Below are 23,769 nucleotides of genomic sequence, written 5' to 3'. Positions count from 1 at the left end.
TGGGTATCCACACCTCCCCACACACAAGGCTGGGATCCGGAATCCTGAGTGTATGGAAGTTCCTCCAACTGACAGCAGCGCCTGCGTTCTAATAGAATAACTCAGCTTGGCTTCCCTAAGTTTTTTCCTAGACCTAGCAGTGAGCGTTGGTGGGGAATGGGCTCTAAAGCCAAGAATAAGCTAGTGCATCTCTGTGGGCAGTGGAGGATTTGAAAGATCTTCCCCAACCTTGGAACACCTGTGCCCCCATAAAGATGCGTGGACACTGATTCCCCACCTCCAGCACACACACGGAGACGTGCTCAGGTATCCTGATTGTGGGGAGGCTCCTCCAAATGACAGCAGCGCCTGGGTTCTAATAGAATCCCTTAGCTTGTATTCCTTGAGTGTGTCCCTATGCCGGGCTGAGAGGGAAATCTGGGAGTTTGGCTTGGAGGCCAAGTAGCAGCAACTGACCCCGATGGAATATGGAATTACTTAGAGGACTTCTCTCTAATGGGAAACAAGTGTGACCCCATTCATCTACTTGGATTGTGGCTCCACATCTCCCCGCCACACAAGGTTGGCTTCCGGAATTCTGAGAGTGGGAAAGTTCCTCCAACTGAGAGCAGTGCCAGTGTTCTAGTAGAATCCTTAAGCTTCTCTTCCCTGATGGATTGCATAAGCTGGAGTGCGGTTCAAAGTGGGATTTGGGCTCTAAATCCAAGTATTAGTGAGTGCCTCTCCATGGGAAGTTGAGGTGTTTAACCAACAACCCCCAACAAGGGAATACCTTTCTTTGCCCCCTGGAATATGCGTGGACACTGTTTCTCCACCAACAGCACACACACGAAGAAGTTTTCTGGAATCCTGAGCATGGGGAGGCTACTCCAAATGACAGCAGCACCTGGGTTCTATTAGAATCCCTTAGCTTGTGTTCCCTGAGTGTTTACATAGGCCAGGCTTTGATCTAATGTGGGGTTTGGTCTCTATAGCTAGGTTTTAGCGAGTGCCTCTCTATGGGATTGGAGGTTTTTAAAACTACATCCCTAACCTTTAAACACCTGCCCCCCATAAAAATGCGTGGTCTCTCTGTCCTCACCTCCAGCACACCCACGAAGAATAGTTCTGGTATACTGAGTGTGGGTAGGCACCTCCAAATGACAGCAGCAACTGGGAACTTATAATATCATTTGGCTTGCTTTCCCTGAGTGTTTCCATTGGCCAGGCTGTGAGCGAAGTTGGGTGTTGGGCACTAAAGACTAGTAATAGCGAGTGCCTCTCTATGGGCAGTGGAGGTGTTTAAAATACATCCCCAAACTTGGAACAACTGTGCCCCCCAAAAAATGCGTCGACTCTGTTTCCACAACTCCAGCACACACACGAAGACGGGTTGAGGTTTCCAGAGTGTGGGGAGACACCTACAACTGACAGCAGGGCCTGGGTTCTAATACAATCCATTAAATTGTCTTCACTGTTGGCTAGCCTAGGCGGGAGTGTGGGGGAATGTGAGGGTTGGGCTCAAAAACCAAGTATTATTGAGTGCCTCTCCACGGGATTTGAAGTGGTTTAACCTACAACCAAATATTTGGGAATACCTGTGCCCCCTGAAAGTTGCAAAGACACTGTTTCCCCACCTTCAGCACACACACGATGTGGTGTTCTGGTATGCTGAGTGTGGGGAGACTCCTCCAACTGACAGCAGCACCTGGGATCTAATATAATCCCTATGTTTGACATGCTTCAGTGTTTTACTAGGCCGGGCTCTGAGCCTAGGTGGGTGTTGGGCTCTAAAGCCATGTATTGGCGTGTGCCTCTCTATGTTCAGTGGAGGTTTTTAAACTACATCCAAACCTGGGAACACCTGTGCCCTCATGAAGATGCGTGGACACTCTTTCACCACCTCCAGCACACACACGAAAATGTGTTCAGGTATCCTGAGAGTGGGAAAGATCTTCCAAATGACAGCAGTGCCTGGGTTCCAATAAAACCCCTTAGCTTGTATTTCCTGTGTGTTTCCCTACGCCGGACTGCGAGGGAAAGCTGGGGGTTGGGATTGGAGGCCAAGTAGCATCGAGTGCCTCCAATGGACTGAGGAAATATTTTGAGGAATTCTCCCTAACGTGGAACACCTGTGCCCCCATTCTTCTGCGTGGGGTGGGTCTCCACACATCCCCCAAACTAAAGGCTGGATTCCGGATCCTGAGTGTGGGGAAGATTCTCCAACTGACAACAGCGACTGGGTTCTAATACAATCCCTAAGTTTGCCTTCCCTGATGACTTGTCTATGCCAGAGTGTGGGGGAATGTGGGGTTCAGCCTCGACAAACAAGTACAATCGAGTGCCTCTCCACGGGATGTGGAGGTCTTTAAACTGCAATCCACAACCTGTGAATACCTGTGCCCCTTGCAAGATGTGTAGATCTGTTTCCCCAACTCCAGCTAACACACGAAGAACTCTTCGGCTATCCTAAGTGTGGGGAGGCTCCTCAAACTGACGGCAGCACCTGGGATCTAATAGAATCTCTTGGATTGACACCCCTGATTGTTTCCTTTGGCCGCGATATGAGTTAAGGTGGGGTTGGGCACTAAACCAAAATAATAGCGAGTGCCTCTCTATGAGCAGTGGAAGTGTTTACCTACATGACCAACCTGGGAACACCTGAGATCCAATAAATAAACGTGGACTTTGTTTCCCCACCTCCAGGACACACATGAAGAACTTTTCTGGTATCCTGAGTGTGGGGAGGCTCCTCCAACTGACAGCAGCACCTGAGATCTAATATAATCACTTGGCTTGAATTCCCTGAGAGTTTCCATAGGCCGGGCTGTGACGAAGGTGTGGTTGGACACTAAACCAAAGTAATAGCGAGTGCCTCTCAATGAGCAGTGAAAGTGTTTAACTACATCCCCAACCTTGGTACACCTGTGCCCCATAAAGATGCGTGGAATCATTTTCCCCACGACCAGCACACACACGGAGACGTGCTCAGGTATCCTGATTGTGGGGAGGCTCCTCCAAATGACAGCAGCGCCTGGGTTCTAATAGAATCCCTTAGCTTGCCTTCTCTGATGGCATGCCTAGGCTGGAGAGTGGGGGAAAGTGGGGGTTGGGCTCTAAACCAAGTATTAGCGAGAGCCTATGCATGGGATGTGGGTTTTTAACCTACAAACCACAACCATGGAATAAATGTGCCCCCTGAAAGATGCTTTGACTCTTTCCCTACATCCAGCACACACACGAAGAAATGTTCTGGTATTCTGAGTGTGGGGAGGTTCCTCAAACTGACAGCAGCACCTGGGTTCTATTAGTATCCCTTAGCTTCTGTTCCCTGAGTGTTCCTTTAGGCCAGGCCATGAGGGAAAGCTTGGGGTTGGGCTTGGAGGCCAAGTAGCAGTGAGTGCCCCCTGATCCATTGAGGAAGTACTTAGAGGATTTCTCCCGAAACAGAACACCTTTTCCTCCATTCATCTGGGTGGAGAGGGGCTGCACATCTCTCCCACACCTAAGAATGAGTTCTGGAATTCTGAGTGCAGGGAAGTTCCTCCAACTGACAGCAGCGCCTGGGTTCTAATTGAATCCCTTTGCTTGTCTTCCCTGATGGAAAGCCTAGGCGGGAGTGCGGGGGACAGTGTGGTTTGGGCTCCGAAACCAAATATTTGCGATGACCTCTCTATGGTTTGTGGAGGTGTTTAAACTACATCCCTAACCTGGGAACACCTGTGCCCCCATAAAGATCCGTGGAGTCTGTTTCCACACCTCCAGCACACACACGAACACTTGCACAGTTATCCTGAGAGTGGGCAGCCTCCTCCAACTGAGAGCAGGGCCTTGGTTCTTATACAATCGCTTAACTTGTCTACCCTGTTTGCTTGCCTGATACGGAGTGCTGGGGAAAGGGTGGGTTGGGCTCTAAATCCAAGTATTAGCGAGTGCTTCTCCATGGGATTTGGAGGTAATTAAGTAAAAACCCACAACATGGGAATACCTGTGCTCCTTGAAAAATGCGTGGACTCTGTATCCCCACCCCCTGAACACACATGCAGAAGTGTTCTGGTATCCTGAGTGTGGGCTGGCACTTTCAGGTGACAGAAGCGGCTGGGTTCTAATAGAATCCCTTAGCTTGTAATCCCTGAGTGTTTCCCTAGGACTGACTCTGAGAGAAACCTGGGGGTTGGGCTTTGAGGCCAAATAGTAGCGAGTGCCCCCCGATGGACTGAGGAAGTATTTAGATGAATTCTCCATAAAGGGAATCACCTGAGCACCCATTCATCTTCGTGGAGTTGGGCTTCAAACCCCCCCACCACACAAGGTTGTGTTCCAGTATCCTGACGGTGGGGTAGTTCCTTCAACTGACATCTGCGTCTTGGTTTTAATAGAATCCTTTTGCTTGTCTTCCCTGATGGTTTGCCTAGGGCAGTGTGTGGTTGAAAGTGGGATTTGGGCTCTAAAATTAAGTGTCAGCGTGTGCCTCTCCATGGGTAGTGGAGATGTTTAAACTACAACCCACAACTTTGGAATTACTGTGACCCCTGAAAAATGCGTGTTATTTGTTTCCCCACCTCCAGCACACACACGAAGTTTTCTGGTATCCTGAGTGTGGGGAGGCTTCTGCAACTGAAAATAGCAGCTGGGATCTAATTGGATCCATTAGATTGAGTTCCCTGAGTATTTTCCTTGGCCAGGTTTTCAGCGAAGTTATGGGTTGTGCTCTAAAACCAAGTATTAGCGAGTTCCTATCTTTTGGCAGTGGAGGTGGTTAAAGTATATCCCCAAGCTGGGAACACCTGTGCCCCCATAAAGATGTGTGGACTCAGTTTCCCTCCTCCAGCACACACACGATATCTGGCTCAGATGTTTGAGTGTGGGGAGGTTCCTCCAACTAACAGCAGCGCCTGGGTTCTAATACAATACATTTACTTGCCTTCAATGATGGCTTGCCAAGGGCGGAGTGCGGGGGAAATTGGGGGTTGGGCTGTAAATCCAGGTATTAGCGAGTGCTTCTCCATGGGAAGAGGAAATTATTCACCAAAATCCCACAACCTGGGAATACCTGTGCTCCTTGAAAAATGCGTGGACTCTGTTTCCCCACCTCCAGCACACACATGAAGAATTGTTCTGGTATCCTGAGTGTGGGGAGGCACCTCCCACTGACAGCAGCATCTGGGATCTAATAGGATCCCTTAGGTTATCTTCCCTGAGTGTTTTCCAAAGACGTGATGGGAGCGAAAGTGGGGGTTGGGCTCTAAAGCCAAGTAATAGCGAGTGCCTCTCTATGGGCAGTGGAGGTGTTTTAAGTACATTCCCTCCCTGGGAACACTTAGCCCCCATAAAGTTGCGTGGACTATGTATCTCCAACAACAGCACACACACAAAGATTTGTTCAGGTATCGTGAGTGTGGGGAGTCTCCTCCAACTGACAGCAGCGCCTGGGATCTAATAGAATCCCTTAGCTTGTCTTACCTGATGGCATGCCTAGGCTGGGAGTGGGGGAAAGTGGGGGTTGGATTTGAAGTCCAAGTAGCAACGAGTGCCCCCCGATTTACTGAGGAAGTACTTAGAGGATTTCACGCTAATGTGGAACACCTGTGCCCCCATTCATCTGTGTGGACTGGGTATCCACACCTCCCCACACACAAGGCTGGGATCCGGAATCCTGAGTGTATGGAAGTTCCTCCAACTGACAGCAGCGCCTGCGTTCTAATAGAATAACTCAGCTTGGCTTCCCTAAGTTTTTTCCTAGACCTAGCAGTGAGCGATGGTGGGGAATGGGCTCTAAAGCCAAGAATAAGCTAGTGCATCTCTGTGGGCAGTGGAGGATTTGAAAGATCTTCCCCAACCTTGGAACACCTGTGCCCCCATAAAGATGCGTGGACACTGATTCCCCACCTCCAGCACACACACGGAGACGTGCTCAGGTATCCTGATTGTGGGGAGGCTCCTCCAAATGACAGCAGCGCCTGGGTTCTAATAGAATCCCTTAGCTTGTATTCCTTGAGTGTGTCCCTATGCCGGGCTGAGAGGGAAATCTGGGAGTTTGGCTTGGAGGCCAAGTAGCAGCAACTGACCCCGATGGAATATGGAATTACTTAGAGGACTTCTCTCTAATGGGAAACAAGTGTGACCCCATTCATCTACTTGGATTGTGGCTCCACATCTCCCCGCCACACAAGGTTGGCTTCCGGAATTCTGAGAGTGGGAAAGTTCCTCCAACTGAGAGCAGTGCCAGTGTTCTAGTAGAATCCTTAAGCTTCTCTTCCCTGATGGATTGCATAAGCTGGAGTGCGGTTCAAAGTGGGATTTGGGCTCTAAATCCAAGTATTAGTGAGTGCCTCTCCATGGGAAGTTGAGGTGTTTAACCAACAACCCCCAACAAGGGAATACCTTTCTTTGCCCCCTGGAATATGCGTGGACACTGTTTCTCCACCAACAGCACACACACGAAGAAGTTTTCTGGAATCCTGAGCATGGGGAGGCTACTCCAAATGACAGCAGCACCTGGGTTCTATTAGAATCCCTTAGCTTGTGTTCCCTGAGTGTTTACATAGGCCAGGCTTTGATCTAATGTGGGGTTTGGTCTCTATAGCTAGGTTTTAGCGAGTGCCTCTCTATGGGATTGGAGGTTTTTAAAACTACATCCCTAACCTTTAAACACCTGCCCCCCATAAAAATGCGTGGTCTCTCTGTCCTCACCTCCAGCACACCCACGAAGAATAGTTCTGGTATACTGAGTGTGGGTAGGCACCTCCAAATGACAGCAGCAACTGGGAACTTATAATATCATTTGGCTTGCTTTCCCTGAGTGTTTCCATTGGCCAGGCTGTGAGCGAAGTTGGGTGTTGGGCACTAAAGACTAGTAATAGCGAGTGCCTCTCTATGGGCAGTGGAGGTGTTTAAAATACATCCCCAAACTTGGAACAACTGTGCCCCCCAAAAAATGCGTCGACTCTGTTTCCACAACTCCAGCACACACACGAAGACGGGTTGAGGTTTCCAGAGTGTGGGGAGACACCTACAACTGACAGCAGGGCCTGGGTTCTAATACAATCCATTAACTTGTCTTCACTGTTGGCTAGCCTAGGCGGGAGTGTGGGGGAATGTGAGGGTTGGGCTCAAAAACCAAGTATTATTGAGTGCCTCTCCACGGGATTTGAAGTGGTTTAACCTACAACCAAATATTTGGGAATACCTGTGCCCCCTGAAAGTTGCAAAGACACTGTTTCCCCACCTTCAGCACACACACGATGTGGTGTTCTGGTATGCTGAGTGTGGGGAGACTCCTCCAACTGACAGCAGCACCTGGGATCTAATATAATCCCTATGTTTGACATGCTTCAGTGTTTTACTAGGCCGGGCTCTGAGCCTAGGTGGGTGTTGGGCTCTAAAGCCATGTATTGGCGTGTGCCTCTCTATGTTCAGTGGAGGTTTTTAAACTACATCCAAACCTGGGAACACCTGTGCCCTCATGAAGATGCGTGGACACTCTTTCACCACCTCCAGCACACACACGAAAATGTGTTCAGGTATCCTGAGAGTGGGAAAGATCTTCCAAATGACAGCAGTGCCTGGGTTCCAATAAAACCCCTTAGCTTGTATTTCCTGTGTGTTTCCCTACGCCGGACTGCGAGGGAAAGCTGGGGGTTGGGATTGGAGGCCAAGTAGCATCGAGTGCCTCCAATGGACTGAGGAAATATTTTGAGGAATTCTCCCTAACGTGGAACACCTGTGCCCCCATTCTTCTGCGTGGGGTGGGTCTCCACACATCCCCCAAACTAAAGGCTGGATTCCGGATCCTGAGTGTGGGGAAGATTCTCCAACTGACAACAGCGACTGGGTTCTAATACAATCCCTAAGTTTGCCTTCCCTGTTGACTTGTCTATGCCAGAGTGTGGGGGAATGTGGGGTTCAGCCTCGACAAACAAGTACAATCGAGTGCCTCTCCACGGGATGTGGAGGTCTTTAAACTGCAATCCACAACCTGTGAATACCTGTGCCCCTTGCAAGATGTGTAGATCTGTTTCCCCAACTCCAGCTAACACACGAAGAACTCTTCGGCTATCCTAAGTGTGGGGAGGCTCCTCAAACTGACGGCAGCACCTGGGATCTAATAGAATCTCTTGGATTGACACCCCTGATTGTTTTCTTTGGCCGCGATATGAGTTAAGGTGGGGTTGGGCACTAAACCAAAATAATAGCGAGTGCCTCTCTATGAGCAGTGGAAGTGTTTACCTACATGCCCAACCTGGGAACACCTGAGATCCAATAAATAAACGTGGACTTTGTTTCCCCACCTCCAGGACACACATGAAGAACTTTTCTGGTATCCTGAGTGTGGGGAGGCTCCTCCAACTGACAGCAGCACCTGAGATCTAATATAATCACTTGGCTTGAATTCCCTGAGAGTTTCCATAGGCCGGGCTGTGACGAAGGTGTGGTTGGACACTAAACCAAAGTAATAGCGAGTGCCTCTCAATGAGCAGTGAAAGTGTTTAACTACATCCCCAACCTTGGTACACCTGTGCCCCATAAAGATGCGTGGAATCATTTTCCCCACGACCAGCACACACACGGAGACGTGCTCAGGTATCCTGATTGTGGGGAGGCTCCTCCAAATGACAGCAGCGCCTGGGTTCTAATAGAATCCCTTAGCTTGCCTTCTCTGATGGCATGCCTAGGCTGGAGAGTGGGGGAAAGTGGGGGTTGGGCTCTAAACCAAGTATTAGCGAGAGCCTATGCATGGGATGTGGGTTTTTAACCTACAAACCACAACCATGGAATAAATGTGACCCCTGAAAGATGCTTTGACTCTTTCCCTACATCCAGCACACACACGAAGAAATGTTCTGGTATTCTGAGTGTGGGGAGGTTCCTCAAACTGACAGCAGCACCTGGGTTCTATTAGTATCCCTTAGCTTCTGTTCCCTGAGTGTTCCTTTAGGCCAGGCCTTGAGGGAAAGCTGGGGGTTGGGCTTGGAGGCCAAGTAGCAGTGAGTGCCCCCTGATCCATTGAGGAAGTACTTAGAGGACTTCTCCCGAAACGGAACACCTTTTCCTCCATTCATCTGGGTGGAGAGGGGCTGCACATCTCTCCCACACCTAAGAATGAGTTCTGGAATTCTGAGTGCAGGGAAGTTCCTCCAACTGACAGCAGCGCCTGGGTTCTAATTGAATCCCTTTGCTTGTCTTCCCTGATGGAAAGCCTAGGCGGGAGTGCGGGGGACAGTGTGGTTTGGGCTCCGAAACCAAATACTTGCGATGACCTCTCTATGGTTTGTGGAGGTGTTTAAACTACATCCCTAACCTGGGAACACCTGTGCCCCCATAAAGATCCGTGGAGTCTGTTTCCACACCTCCAGCACACACACGAACACTTGCACAGTTATCCTGAGAGTGGGCAGCCTCCTCCAACTGAGAGCAGGGCCTTGGTTCTTATACAATCGCTTAACTTGTCTACCCTGTTTGCTTGCCTGATACGGAGTGCTGGGGAAAGGGTGGGTTGGGCTCTAAATCCAAGTATTAGCGAGTGCTTCTCCATGGGATTTGGAGGTAATTAAGCAAAAACCCACAACATGGGAATACCTGTGCTCCTTGAAAAATGCGTGGACTCTGTATCCCCACCCCCTGAACACACATGCAGAAGTGTTCTGGTATCCTGAGTGTGGGCTGGCACTTTCAGGTGACAGAAGCGGCTGGGTTCTAATAGAATCCCTTAGCTTGTAATCCCTGAGTGTTTCCCTAGGACTGACTCTGAGAGAAACCTGGGGGTTGGGCTTTGAGGCCAAATAGTAGCGAGTGCCCCCCGATGGACTGAGGAAGTATTTAGATGAATTCTCCATAAAGGGAATCACCTGAGCACCCATTCATCTTCGTGGAGTGGGGCTTCATACCTCCCCACCACACAAGGATGGGTTCCAGTATCCTGACGGTGGGGTAGTTCCTTCAACTGACATCTGCGTCTTGGTTTTAATAGAATCCTTTTGCTTGTCTTCCCTGATGGTTTGCCTAGGGCAGTGTGTGGTTGAAAGTGGGATTTGGGCTCTAAAATTAAGTGTCAGCGTGTGCCTCTCCATGGGTAGTGGAGATGTTTAAACTACAACCCACAACTTTGGAATTACTGTGACCCCTGAAAAATGCGTGTTATTTGTTTCCCCACCTCCAGCACACACACGAAGTTTTCTGGTATCCTGAGTGTGGGGAGGCTTCTGCAACTGAATATAGCAGCTGGGATCTAATTGGATCCATTAGATTGAGTTCCCTGAGTATTTTCCTTGGCCAGGTTTTCAGCGAAGTTATGGGTTGTGCTCTAAAACCAAGTATTAGCGAGTTCCTATCTTTTGGCAGTGGAGGTGGTTAAAGTATATCCCCAAGCTGGGAACACCTGTGCCCCCATAAAGATGTGTGGACTCATTTTCCCTCCTCCAGCACACACACGATATCTGGCTCAGATGTTTGAGTGTGGGGAGGTTCCTCCAACTAACAGCAGCGCCTGGGTTCTAATACAATACATTTACTTGCCTTCAATGATGGCTTGCCAAGGGCGGAGTGCGGGGGAAATTGGGGTTTGGGCTGTAAATCCAGGTATTAGCGAGTGCTTCTCCATGGGAAGAGGAAATTATTCACCAAAATCCCACAACCTGGGAATACCTGTGCTCCTTGAAAAATGCGTGGACTCTGTTTCCCCACCTCCAGCACACACATGAAGAATTGATCTGGTATCCTGAGTGTGGGGAGGCACCTCCTACTGACAGCAGCATCTGGGATCTAATAGGATCCCTTAGGTTATCTTCCCTGAGTGTTTTCCAAAGACGTGATGGGAGCGAAAGTGGGGGTTGGGCTCTAAAGCCAAGTAATAGCGAGTGCCTCTCTATGGGCAGTGGAGGTGTTTTAAGTACATTCCGTCCCTGGGAACACTTAGCCCCCATAAAGTTGCGTGGACTATGTATCTCCAACAACAGCACACACACAAAGATTTGTTCAGGTATCGTGAGTGTGGGGAGTCTCCTCCAACTGACAGCAGCGCCTGGGATCTAATAGAATCCCTTAGCTTGTCTTCCCTGATGGCATGCCTAGGCTGGAGAGTGGGGGAAAGTGGGGGTTGGGGTCTAAACCAAGTATTAGCGAGAGCCTATCCATGGGATGTGGGTATTTAACCTACAACCCACAACCATGGAATAAATGTGCCCCCTGAAAGATGCTTTGACTGTTTCCCTACATCCAGCACACACGCGAAGAATTGTTCTGGTATTCTGAGTGTGGGGATGTTCCTCAAACTGACAGCAGCACCTGGGTTCTATTAGTATCCCTTAGCTTCTGTTCCCTGAGTGTTACTTTAGGGCAGGCCATGAGGGAAAGCTGGGGGTTGCGCTTGGAGGCCAAGTAGCAGTGAGAGCCCCCTGATCCACTGAGGAATTACATAGAGGACTTCTCCCTAAACGGAACACCTTTTCCTCCATTCATCTGGGTGCAGTGGGGCTGCACATCTCTCCCACACCTAAGAATGTGTTCTGGAATTCTGAGTGCAGGGAAGTTCCTCCAACTGACAGTAGCGCCTGGGTTCTAATTAAATCCCTTTGCTTGTCTTCCCTGATGGAAAGCCTAGGCGGGAGTGCGGGGGAAAGTGTGGTTTGGGCTCTGAAACCAAGTGTTTGCGATGACCTCTCTATGGTTTGTGGAGGTGTTTAAACTACATCCCTAACCTGGGAACACCTGTGCCCCCATAAAGATCCGTGGAGTCTGTTTCCACACCTCCAGCACACACACGAACACTTGCACAGTTATCCTGTGAGTGGGCAGCCTCCTCCAACTGAGAGCAGGGCCTTGGTTCTTATAAAATCGCGTAAATTGTCTACCCTGTTTGGTTGCCTGATGCGGAGTGCTGGAGAAAGGGTGGGTTGGGCTCTAAATCCAAGTATTAGCGAGTGCTTCTCCATGGGATTTGGAGGTTATTAACCAAAACCCCACAACATGGGAATACCTGTGCTAATTGAAAAAAGCATGGACTCTGTATCCCCACCACCAGAACACACATGAAGAAGTTTTCTGCTATCCTGAGTGTGGGCTGGCAATTTCAGGTGACAGAAGCGGCTGGGTTCTATTAGAATCCCTCAGCTTGTAATCCCAGAGTGTTTCCCTAGGACTGACTCTGAGAGAAACCTGGGGGTTGGGCTTTGAGGCCAAATAGTAGCGAGTGTCCCCGATGGACTGAGGAAGTATTTAGGTGAATTCTCCATAAAGGGAATCACCTGAGCACCCATTCATCTGCGTGGTGTTGGGCTTCAAATCTCCCCACCACACAAGGTTGGGTTCCAGTATCCTGAGTGTGGGGTAGTTCTTCCAACTGACATCAGCGTCTTGGTTTTAATAGAATCCCTTTGCTTGTCTTCCCAGATTGTTTGCCTAGGCCATTGTGTGTTTGAAAGTGGGATTTGGGATCTAAAACTAAGTATTAGCGTGTGCCTCTCCATGGGTAGTGGAGATGTTTAAACTACAACCCACAACTTGGGAATTACTGTGACCCCTGAAAAATGCGTGTGCTACGTTTCCCCACGTTCAGCACACACAGGAAGAAGTGTTCTGGGGTTCTGAGTGTGGGGAGGTTCCTCCAACAGACAGCAGCACCTGGGTTTTAAGAGAATCCCTTAGCTTGACTTCCCTAAGTGTTTTCCTAGGCCTAGCAGTAAGCGATGGTGGGGGATGGGCTCTAAAGCCAAGTATTAGCGAGTGCATCTCTGTGGGTAGTGGAGGGTTTTAAACTACTTCCCCAACCTTGGAACACCTGTGCGCCATAAAGATGCGTGGAATCTCTTTCCCCACCTCCAGCACACACACGGAGACCTGCTCAGGTATCCTGATTGAGGGGAGGCTCCTCCAAATGACAGCAGCGCCTGGGTTCTAAAAGAATCCCTTAGCTTGTCTTCCCTGATGGCATGCCTAGGCTGGAGAGTGGGGGAAAGTGGGGGTTGGGCTCTAAACCAAGTATTAGCGAGAGCCTATCCATGGGATGTGGGTTTTTAACCTACAACCCACAACCATGGAATAAATGTGCCCCCTGAAAGATGCTTTGACTCTTTCCTACATCCAGCACACACGCGAAGAAGTGTTCTGGTATTCTGAGTGTGGGGAGGTTCCTCAAACTGACAGCAGCACCTGGGTTCTATTAGTATCCCTTAGCTTCTGTTCCCTGAGTGTTCCTTTAGGCCAGGCCTTGAGGGAAAGCTGGGGGTTGGGCTTGGAGGCCAAGTAGCAGTGAGTGCCCCCTGATCCACTGAAGAAGTACTTAGAGGACTTCTCCCGAAACGGAACACCTTTTCCTCCATTCATCTGGGTGGAGTTGGGCTGCACATCTCTCCCACACCTAAGAATGCGTTTTGGAATTCTGAGTGCAGGGAAGTTCCTCCAACTGACAGCAGCGCCTTGGTTCTAATTGAATCCCTTTGCTTGTCTTCCCTGATGGAAAGCCTAGGCGGGAGTGCGGGGGACAGTGTGGTTTGGGCTCCGAAACCAAGTATTTGCGATGACTTCTCTATGGTTTGTGGAGGTGTTTAAACTACATCCGTAACCTGGGAACACCTGTGCCCCCATAAAAATCCGTGGAGTCTGTTTCCACACTTCCAGCACACACACGATCAGTTGCACAGTTATCCTGTGTGTGGGCAGCCTCCTCCAACTGAGAGCAGGGCCTTGGTTCTTATAAAATCGCTTAACTTGTCTACCCTGTTTGGTTGCCTGATACGGAGTGCTTGAGAAAGGGTGGGTTGGGCTCTAAATCCAAGTATTAGCGAGTGCTTCTCCATGGGATTTGGAGGTTATTAACCAAAACCCCACAACATGGGAATACCTGTGCTCCTTGAAAAAAGCATGGACTCTGTATCCCCAGCACCAGAACACACATGAAGAAGTTTTCTGTTATCCTGAGTGTGGGCTGGCAATTTCAGGTGACAGAAGCGGCTGGGTTCTAATAGAATCCCTTAGCTTGTAATCCCTGAGTGTTTCCCTAGGACTGACTGTGAGAGAAACCTGGGGGTTGGGCTTTGAGGCCAAATAGTAGCGAGTGTCCCCGATGGACTGAGGAAGTATTTAGATGAATTCTCCATAAAGGGAAACACCTGAGCACCCATTCATCTGCGTGGTGTTGGGCTTCAAATCTCCCCACCACACAAGGTTGGGTTCCAGTATCCTGAGGGTGGGGTAGTTCCTCCAACTGACATCAGCGTCTTGGTTTTAATAGAATCCATTTGCTTCTCTTCCCTGATGGTTTGCCTAGGCCAGTGTGTGGTTGAAAGTGTGGTTTGGGATCTAAAACTAACTATTAGCGTGTGCCTCTCCATGGGTAGTGGAGCTGTTTAAACTACAACCCACAACTTGGGAATTACTGTGACCCCTGAAAAATGCGTGTGCTATGTTTCCCCACGTCCAGCACACACAGGAAGAAATTTTCTGGGGTTCTGAGTGTGGGGAGGTTCCTCCAACAGACAGCAGCACCTGGGTTTTAATAGAATCCCTTAGCTTGACTTCCCTAAGTGTTTTCCTAGGCCTAGCAGTAAGCGATGGTGGGGGATGGGCTCTAAAGCCAAGTATTAGCGAGTGCAACTCTGTGGGTAGTGGAGGGTTTTAAACTACTTCCCTAACCTTGGAACACCTGTGCCCCATAAAGATGCGTGGAATCTCTTTCCCCACCTCCAGCACACACACGGAGACGTGCTCAGGTATCCTGATTGTGGGGAGGCTCCTCCAAATGACAGCAGCGCCTGGGTTCTAAAAGTATCCCTTAGCTTGTCTTCCCTGATGGCATGCCTTGGCTGGAGATTGGGGGAAAGTGGGGGTTGGGCTCTAAACCAAGTATTAGCGAGAGCCTATCAATGGGATGTGGGTTTTTAACCTACAACCCACAACCATGGAATAAATGTGCCCCCTGAAAGATGCTTTGATTGTTTCCCTACATCCAGCACACACGCGAAGAAGTGTTCCGGTATTCTGAGTTTGGGGAGGTTCCTCAAACTGACAGCAGCACCTGGGATCTATTAGTATCCCTTAGCTTCTGTTCCCTGAGTGTTCCTTTAGGCCAGGCCATGAGGGAAAGCTGGGGGTTGGGCTTGGAGGCCAAGTAGCAGTGAGTGCCCCCTGATCCACTGAGGAAATTCTTAGAGGACTTCTCCCTAAACGGAACACCTTTTCCTCCATTCATCTGGGTGCAGTGGGGCTGCACATCTCTCCCACACCTAAGAATGTGTTCTGGAATTCTGAGTGCAGGGAAGTTCCTCCAACTGACAGCAGCGCCTGGGTTCTAATTGAATCCCTTTGCTTGTCTTCCCTGATGGAAAGCCTAGGCGGGAGTGCGGGGGACAGTGTGGTTTGGGCTCCGAAACCAAGTATTTGCGATGACCTCTCTATGGTTTGTGGAGGTGTTTAAACTACATCCCTAACCTGGGAACACCTGTGCCCCCATAAAGATCCGTGGAGTCTGTTTCCACACCTCCAGCACACACACGAACACTTGCACAGTTATCCTGTGAGTGGGCAGCCTACTCCAACTGAGAGCAGGGCCTTGGTTCTTATAAAATCGCTTAACTTGTCTACACTGTTTGGTTGCCTGATACGGAGTGCTGGAGAAAGGGTGGGTTGGGCTCTAAATCCATGTATTAGCGAGTGCTTCTCCATGGGATTTGGAGGTTATTAACCAAAACCCCACAACATGGGAATACCTGTGCTCCTTGAAAAAAGCATGGACTCTGTATCCCCACCACCAGAACACACATGAAGAAGTTTTCTGCTATCCTGAGTGTGGGCTGGCACTTTCAGGTGACAGAAGCGGCTGGGTTCTAATAGAATCCCTTAGCTTGTAATCCCTGAGTGTTTCCCTAGGACTGACTCTGAGAGAAACCTGGGGGTTGGGCTTTGAGGCCAAATAGTAGCGAGTGCCCCCCGATGGACTGAGGAAGTATTTAGATGAATTCTCCATAAAGGGAATCACCTGAGCACCCATTCATCTTCGTGGAGTGGGGCTTCATACCTCCCCACCACACAAGGATGGGTTCCAGTATCCTGACGGTGGGGTAGTTCCTTCAACTGACATCTGCGTCTTGGTTTTAATAGAATCCTTTTGCTTGTCTTCCCTGATGGTTTGCCTAGGGCAGTGTGTGGTTGAAAGTGGGATTTGGGCTCTAAAATTAAGTGTCAGCGTGTGCCTCTCCATGGGTAGTGGAGATGTTTAAACTACAACCCACAACTTTGGAATTACTGTGACCCCTGAAAAATGCGTGTTATTTGTTTCCCCACCTCCAGCACACACACGAAGTTTTCTGGTATCCTGAGTGTGGGGAGGCTTCTGCAACTGAATATAGCAGCTGGGATCTAATTGGATCCATTAGATTGAGTTCCCTGAGTATTTTCCTTGGCCAGGTTTTCAGCGAAGTTATGGGTTGTGCTCTAAAACCAAGTATTAGCGAGTTCCTATCTTTTGGCAGTGGAGGTGGTTAAAGTATATCCCCAAGCTGGGAACACCTGTGCCCCCATAAAGATGTGTGGACTCATTTTCCCTCCTCCAGCACACACACGATATCTGGCTCAGATGTTTGAGTGTGGGGAGGTTCCTCCAACTAACAGCAGCGCCTGGGTTCTAATACAATACATTTACTTGCCTTCAATGATGGCTTGCCAAGGGCGGAGTGCGGGGGAAATTGGGGTTTGGGCTGTAAATCCAGGTATTAGCGAGTGCTTCTCCATGGGAAGAGGAAATTATTCACCAAAATCCCACAACCTGGGAATACCTGTGCTCCTTGAAAAATGCGTGGACTCTGTTTCCCCACCTCCAGCACACACATGAAGAATTGTTCTGGTATCCTGAGTGTGGGGAGGCACCTCCTACTGACAGCAGCATCTGGGATCTAATAGGATCCCTTAGGTTATCTTCCCTGAGTGTTTTCCAAAGACGTGATGGGAGCGAAAGTGGGGGTTGGGCTCTAAAGCCAAGTAATAGCGAGTGCCTCTCTATGGGCAGTGGAGGTGTTTTAAGTACATTCCGTCCCTGGGAACACTTAGCCCCCATAAAGTTGCGTGGACTATGTATCTCCAACAACAGCACACACACAAAGATTTGTTCAGGTATCGTGAGTGTGGGGAGTCTCCTCCAACTGACAGCAGCGCCTGGGATCTAATAGAATCCCTTAGCTTGTCTTCCCTGATGGCATGCCTAGGCTGGAGAGTGGGGGAAAGTGGGGGTTGGGGTCTAAACCAAGTATTAGCGAGAGCCTATCCATGGGATGTGGGTATTTAACCTACAACCCACAACCATGGAATAAATGTGCCCCCTGAAAGATGCTTTGACTGTTTCCCTACATCCAGCACACACGCGAAGAATTGTTCTGGTATTCTGAGTGTGGGGATGTTCCTCAAACTGACAGCAGCACCTGGGTTCTATTAGTATCCCTTAGCTTCTGTTCCCTGAGTGTTACTTTAGGGCAGGCCATGAGGGAAAGCTGGGGGTTGCGCTTGGAGGCCAAGTAGCAGTGAGAGCCCCCTGATCCACTGAGGAATTACTTAGAGGACTTCTCCCTAAACGGAACACCTTTTCCTCCATTCATCTGGGTGCAGTGGGGCTGCACATCTCTCCCACACCTAAGAATGTGTTCTGGAATTCTGAGTGCAGGGAAGTTCCTCCAACTGACAGTAGCGCCTGGGTTCTAATTAAATCCCTTTGCTTGTCTTCCCTGATGGAAAGCCTAGGCGGGAGTGCGGGGGAAAGTGTGGTTTGGGCTCTGAAACCAAGTGTTTGCGATGACCTCTCTATGGTTTGTGGAGGTGTTTAAACTACATCCCTAACCTGGGAACACCTGTGCCCCCATAAAGATCCGTGGAGTCTGTTTCCACACCTCCAGCACACACACGAACACTTGCACAGTTATCCTGTGAGTGGGCAGCCTCCTCCAACTGAGAGCAGGGCCTTGGTTTTTATAAAATCGCGTAAATTGTCTACCCTGTTTGGTTGCCTGATGCGGAGTGCTGGAGAAAGGGTGGGTTGGGCTCTAAATCCAAGTATTAGCGAGTGCTTCTCCATGGGATTTGGAGGTTATTAACCAAAACCCCACAACATGGGAATACCTGTGCTAATTGAAAAAAGCATGGATTCTGTATCCCCACCACCAGAACACACATGCAGAAGTGTTCTGGTATCCTGAGTGTGGGCTGGCACTTTCAGGTGACAGAAGCGGCTGGGTTCTATTAGAATCCCTCAGCTTGTAATCCCAGAGTGTTTCCCTAGGACTGACTCTGAGAGAAACCTGGGGGTTGGGCTTTGAGGCCAAATAGTAGCGAGTGTCCCCGATGGACTGAGGAAGTATTCAGGTGAATTCTCCATAAAGGGAATCACCTGAGCACCCATTCATCTGCGTGGTGTTGATCTTCAAATCTCCCCACCACACAAGGTTGGGTTCCAGTATCCTGAGTGTGGGGTAGTTCTTCCAACTGACATCAGCGTCTTGGTTTTAATAGAATCCCTTTGCTTGTCTTCCCAGATTGTTTGCCTAGGCCATTGTGTGTTTGAAAGTGGGATTTGGGATCTAAAACTAAGTATTAGCGTGTGCCTCTCCATGGGTAGTGGAGATGTTTAAACTACAACCCACAAATTGGGAATTACTGTGACCCCTGAAAAATGCGTGTGCTACGTTTCCCCACGTTCAGCACACACAGGAAGAAGTGTTCTGGGGTTCTGAGTGTGGGGAGGTTCCTCCAACAGACAGCAGCACCTGGGTTTTAAGAGAATCCCTTAGCTTGACTTCCCTAAGTGTTTTCCTAGGCCTAGCAGTAAGCGATGGTGGGGGATGGGCTCTAAAGCCAAGTATTAGCGAGTGCATCTCTGTGGGTAGTGGAGGGTTTTAAACTACTTCCCCAACCTTGGAACACCTGTGCGCCATAAAGATGCGTGGAATCTCTTTCCCCACCTCCAGCACACACACGGAGACCTGCTCAGGTATCCTGATTGAGGGGAGGCTCCTCCAAATGACAGCAGCGCCTGGGTTCTAAAAGAATCCCTTAGCTTGTCTTCCCTGATGGCATGCCTAGGCTGGAGAGTGGGGGAAAGTGGGGGTTGGGCTCTAAACCAAGTATTAGCGAGAGCCTATCCATGGGATGTGGGTTTTTAACCTACAACCCACAACCATGGAATAAATGTGCCCCCTGAAAGATGCTTTGACTCTTTCCTACATCCAGCACACACGCGAAGAAGTGTTCTGGTATTCTGAGTGTGGGGAGGTTCCTCAAACTGACAGCAGCACCTGGGTTCTATTAGTATCCCTTAGCTTCTGTTCCCTGAGTGTTCCTTTAGGCCAGGCCTTGAGGGAAAGCTGGGGGTTGGGCTTGGAGGCCAAGTAGCAGTGAGTGCCCCCTGATCCACTGAAGAAGTACTTAGAGGACTTCTCCCGAAACGGAACACCTTTTCCTCCATTCATCTGGGTGGAGTTGGGCTGCACATCTCTCCCACACCTAAGAATGCGTTTTGGAATTCTGAGTGCAGGGAAGTTCCTCCAACTGACAGCAGCGCCTTGGTTCTAATTGAATCCCTTTGCTTGTCTTCCCTGATGGAAAGCCTAGGCGGGAGTGCGGGGGACAGTGTGGTTTGGGCTCCGAAACCAAGTATTTGCGATGACTTCTCTATGGTTTGTGGAGGTGTTTAAACTACATCCGTAACCTGGGAACACCTGTGCCCCCATAAAAATCCGTGGAGTCTGTTTCCACACTTCCAGCACACACACGATCAGTTGCACAGTTATCCTGTGTGTGGGCAGCCTCCTCCAACTGAGAGCAGGGCCTTGGTTCTTATAAAATCGCTTAACTTGTCTACCCTGTTTGGTTGCCTGATACGGAGTGCTTGAGAAAGGGTGGGTTGGGCTCTAAATCCAAGTATTAGCGAGTGCTTCTCCATGGGATTTGGAGGTTATTAACCAAAACCCCACAACATGGGAATACCTGTGCTCCTTGAAAAAAGCATGGACTCTGTATCCCCAGCACCAGAACACACATGAAGAAGTTTTCTGTTATCCTGAGTGTGGGCTGGCAATTTCAGGTGACAGAAGCGGCTGGGTTCTAATAGAATCCCTTAGCTTGTAATCCCTGAGTGTTTCCCTAGGACTGACTGTGAGAGAAACCTGGGGGTTGGGCTTTGAGGCCAAATAGTAGCGAGTGTCCCCGATGGACTGAGGAAGTATTTAGATGAATTCTCCATAAAGGGAAACACCTGAGCACCCATTCATCTGCGTGGTGTTGGGCTTCAAATCTCCCCACCACACAAGGTTGGGTTCCAGTATCCTGAGGGTGGGGTAGTTCCTCCAACTGACATCAGCGTCTTGGTTTTAATAGAATCCATTTGCTTCTCTTCCCTGATGGTTTGCCTAGGCCAGTGTGTGGTTGAAAGTGTGGTTTGGGATCTAAAACTAACTATTAGCGTGTGCCTCTCCATGGGTAGTGGAGCTGTTTAAACTACAACCCACAACTTGGGAATTACTGTGACCCCTGAAAAATGCGTGTGCTATGTTTCCCCACGTCCAGCACACACAGGAAGAAATTTTCTGGGGTTCTGAGTGTGGGGAGGTTCCTCCAACAGACAGCAGCACCTGGGTTTTAATAGAATCCCTTAGCTTGACTTCCCTAAGTGTTTTCCTAGGCCTAGCAGTAAGCGATGGTGGGGGATGGGCTCTAAAGCCAAGTATTAGCGAGTGCAACTCTGTGGGTAGTGGAGGGTTTTAAACTACTTCCCTAACCTTGGAACACCTGTGCCCCATAAAGATGCGTGGAATCTCTTTCCCCACCTCCAGCACACACACGGAGACGTGCTCAGGTATCCTGATTGTGGGGAGGCTCCTCCAAATGACAGCAGCGCCTGGGTTCTAAAAGAATCCCTTAGCTTGTCTTCCCTGATGGCATGCCTTGGCTGGAGATTGGGGGAAAGTGGGGGTTGGGCTCTAAACCAAGTATTAGCGAGAGCCTATCAATGGGATGTGGGTTTTTAACCTACAACCCACAACCATGGAATAAATGTGCCCCCTGAAAGATGCTTTGATTGTTTCCCTACATCCAGCACACACGCGAAGAAGTGTTCCGGTATTCTGAGTTTGGGGAGGTTCCTCAAACTGACAGCAGCACCTGGGATCTATTAGTATCCCTTAGCTTCTGTTCCCTGAGTGTTCCTTTAGGCCAGGCCATGAGGGAAAGCTGGGGGTTGGGCTTGGAGGCCAAGTAGCAGTGAGTGCCCCCTGATCCACTGAGGAAGTTCTTAGAGGACTTCTCCCTAAACGGAACACCTTTTCCTCCATTCATCTGGGTGCAGTGGGGCTGCACATCTCTCCCACACCTAAGAATGTGTTCTGGAATTCTGAGTGCAGGGAAGTTCCTCCAACTGACAGCAGCGCCTGGGTTCTAATTGAATCCCTTTGCTTGTCTTCCCTGATGGAAAGCCTAGGCGGGAGTGCGGGGGACAGTGTGGTTTGGGCTCCGAAACCAAGTATTTGCGATGACCTCTCTATGGTTTGTGGAGGTGTTTAAACTACATCCCTAACCTGGGAACACCTGTGCCCCCATAAAGATCCGTGGAGTCTGTTTCCACACCTCCAGCACACACACGAACACTTGCGCAGTTATCCTGTGAGTGGGCAGCCTCCTCCAACTGAGAGCAGGGCCTTGGTTCTTATAAAATCGCTTAACTTGTCTACACTCTTTGGTTGCCTGATACGGAGTGCTGGAGAAAGGGTGGGTTGGGCTCTAAATCCATGTATTAGCGAGTGCTTCTCCATGGGATTTGGAGGTTATTAACCAAAACCCCACAACATGGGAATACCTGTGCTCCTTGAAAAAAGCATGGACTCTGTATCCCCACCACCAGAACACACATGAAGAAGTTTTCTGCTATCCTGAGTGTGGGCTGGCAATTTCAGGTGACAGAAGCGGCTGGGTTCTAATAGAATCCCTTAGCTTGTAATTCCTGAGTCTTTCCCTAGGACTGATTCTGAGAGAAACCTGGGGGTTAGGCTTTGAGGCCAAATAGTAGCGAGTGTCCCCGATGGACTGAGGAAGTATTTAGGTGTATTCTCCATAAAGGGAAACACCTGAGCACCCATTCATCTGCGTGGTGTTGGGCTTCAAATCTCCCCACCACACAAGGTTGGGTTCCAGTATCCTGAGAGTGGGGTAGTTCTTCCAACTATCATCAGCGTCTTGGTTTTAATAGAATCCCTTTGCTTGTCTTCCCAGATTGTTTGCCTAGGCCAGTGTGTGGTTGAAAGTGGGATTTGTGATCTAAAACTAAGTATTAGCGTGTGCCTCTCCATGGGTAGTGGAGATGTTTAAACTACAACCCACAACTTGGGAATTACTGTGACCCCTGAAAAATGCGTGTGCTATGTTTCCCCACGTCCAGCACACACAGGAAGAAGTGTTCTGGGGTTGTGAGTGTGGGGAGGTTCCTCCAACAGACAGCAGCACCTGGGTTGTAATAGAATCCCTTCGCTTGACTTCCCTAAGTGTTTTCCTAGGCCTAGCAGTAAGCGATGGTGGGGGATGGGCTCTAAAGCCAAGTATTAGCGAGTGCATCTCTGTGGGTAGTGGAGGGTTTTAAACTACTTCCCCAACCTTGGAACACCTGTGCCCCATAAAGATGCGTGGAATCTGTTTACCCACCTCCAGCACACACACGGAGACCTGCTCAGGTATCCTGATTGTGGGGAGGCTCCTCCAAATGACAGCAGCGCCTGGGTTCTAAAAGAATCCCTTAGCTTGTCTTCCCTGATGGCATGCCTTGGCTGGAGAGTGGGGGAAAGTGGGGGTTGGGCTCTAAACCAAGTATTAGCGAGAGCCTATCAATGGGATGTGGGTTTTTAACCTACAACCCACAACCATGGAATAAATGTGCCCCCTGAAAGATGATTTGATTGTTTCCCTACATCCAGCACACACGCAAAGAAGTGTTCCGGTATTCTGAGTTTGGGGAGGTTCCTCAAACTGACAGCAACACCTGGGATCTATTAGTATCCCTTAGCTTCTGTTCCCTGAGTGTTCCTTTAGGCCAGGCCATGAGGGAAAGCTGGGGGTTGGGCTTGGAGGCCAAGTAGCAGTGAGTGCCCCCTGATCCACTGAGGAAGTTCTTAGAGGACTTCTCCCTAAACGGAACACCTTTTCCTCCATTCATCTGGGTGCAGTGGGGCTGCACATCTCTCCCACACCTAAGAATGTGTTCTGGAATTCTGAGTGCAGGGAAGTTCCTCCAACTGACAGCAGCGCCTGGGTTCTAATTGAATCCCTTTGCTTGTCTTCCCTGATGGAAAGCCTAGGCGGGAGTGCGGGGGACAGTGTGGTTTGGGCTCCGAAACCAAGTATTTGCGATGACCTCTCTATGGTTTGTGGAGGTGTTTAAACTACATCCCTAACCTGGGAACACCTGTGCCCCCATAAAGATCCGTGGAGTCTGTTTCCACACCTCCAGCACACACACGAACACTTGCACAGTTATCCTGAGAGTGGGCAGCCTCCTCCAACTGAGAGCAGGGCCTTGGTTCTTATACAATCGCTTAACTTGTCTACCCTGTTTGCTTGCCTGATACGGAGTGCTGGGGAAAGGGTGGGTTGGGCTCTAAATCCAAGTATTAGCGAGTGCTTCTCCATGGGATTTGGAGGTAATTAAGCAAAAACCCACAACATGGGAATACCTGTGCTCCTTGAAAAATGCGTGGACTCTGTATCCCCACCCCCTGAACACACATGCAGAAGTGTTCTGGTATCCTGAGTGTGGGCTGGCACTTTCAGGTGACA

This window comes from Vicugna pacos, unplaced genomic scaffold, assembly GCF_048564905.1.
Source record: "Vicugna pacos unplaced genomic scaffold, VicPac4 scaffold_19, whole genome shotgun sequence".
In the NCBI taxonomy this organism is placed as follows: domain Eukaryota; kingdom Metazoa; phylum Chordata; class Mammalia; order Artiodactyla; family Camelidae; genus Vicugna; species Vicugna pacos.
Note: the sequence above shows the minus strand (reverse complement) of the source record.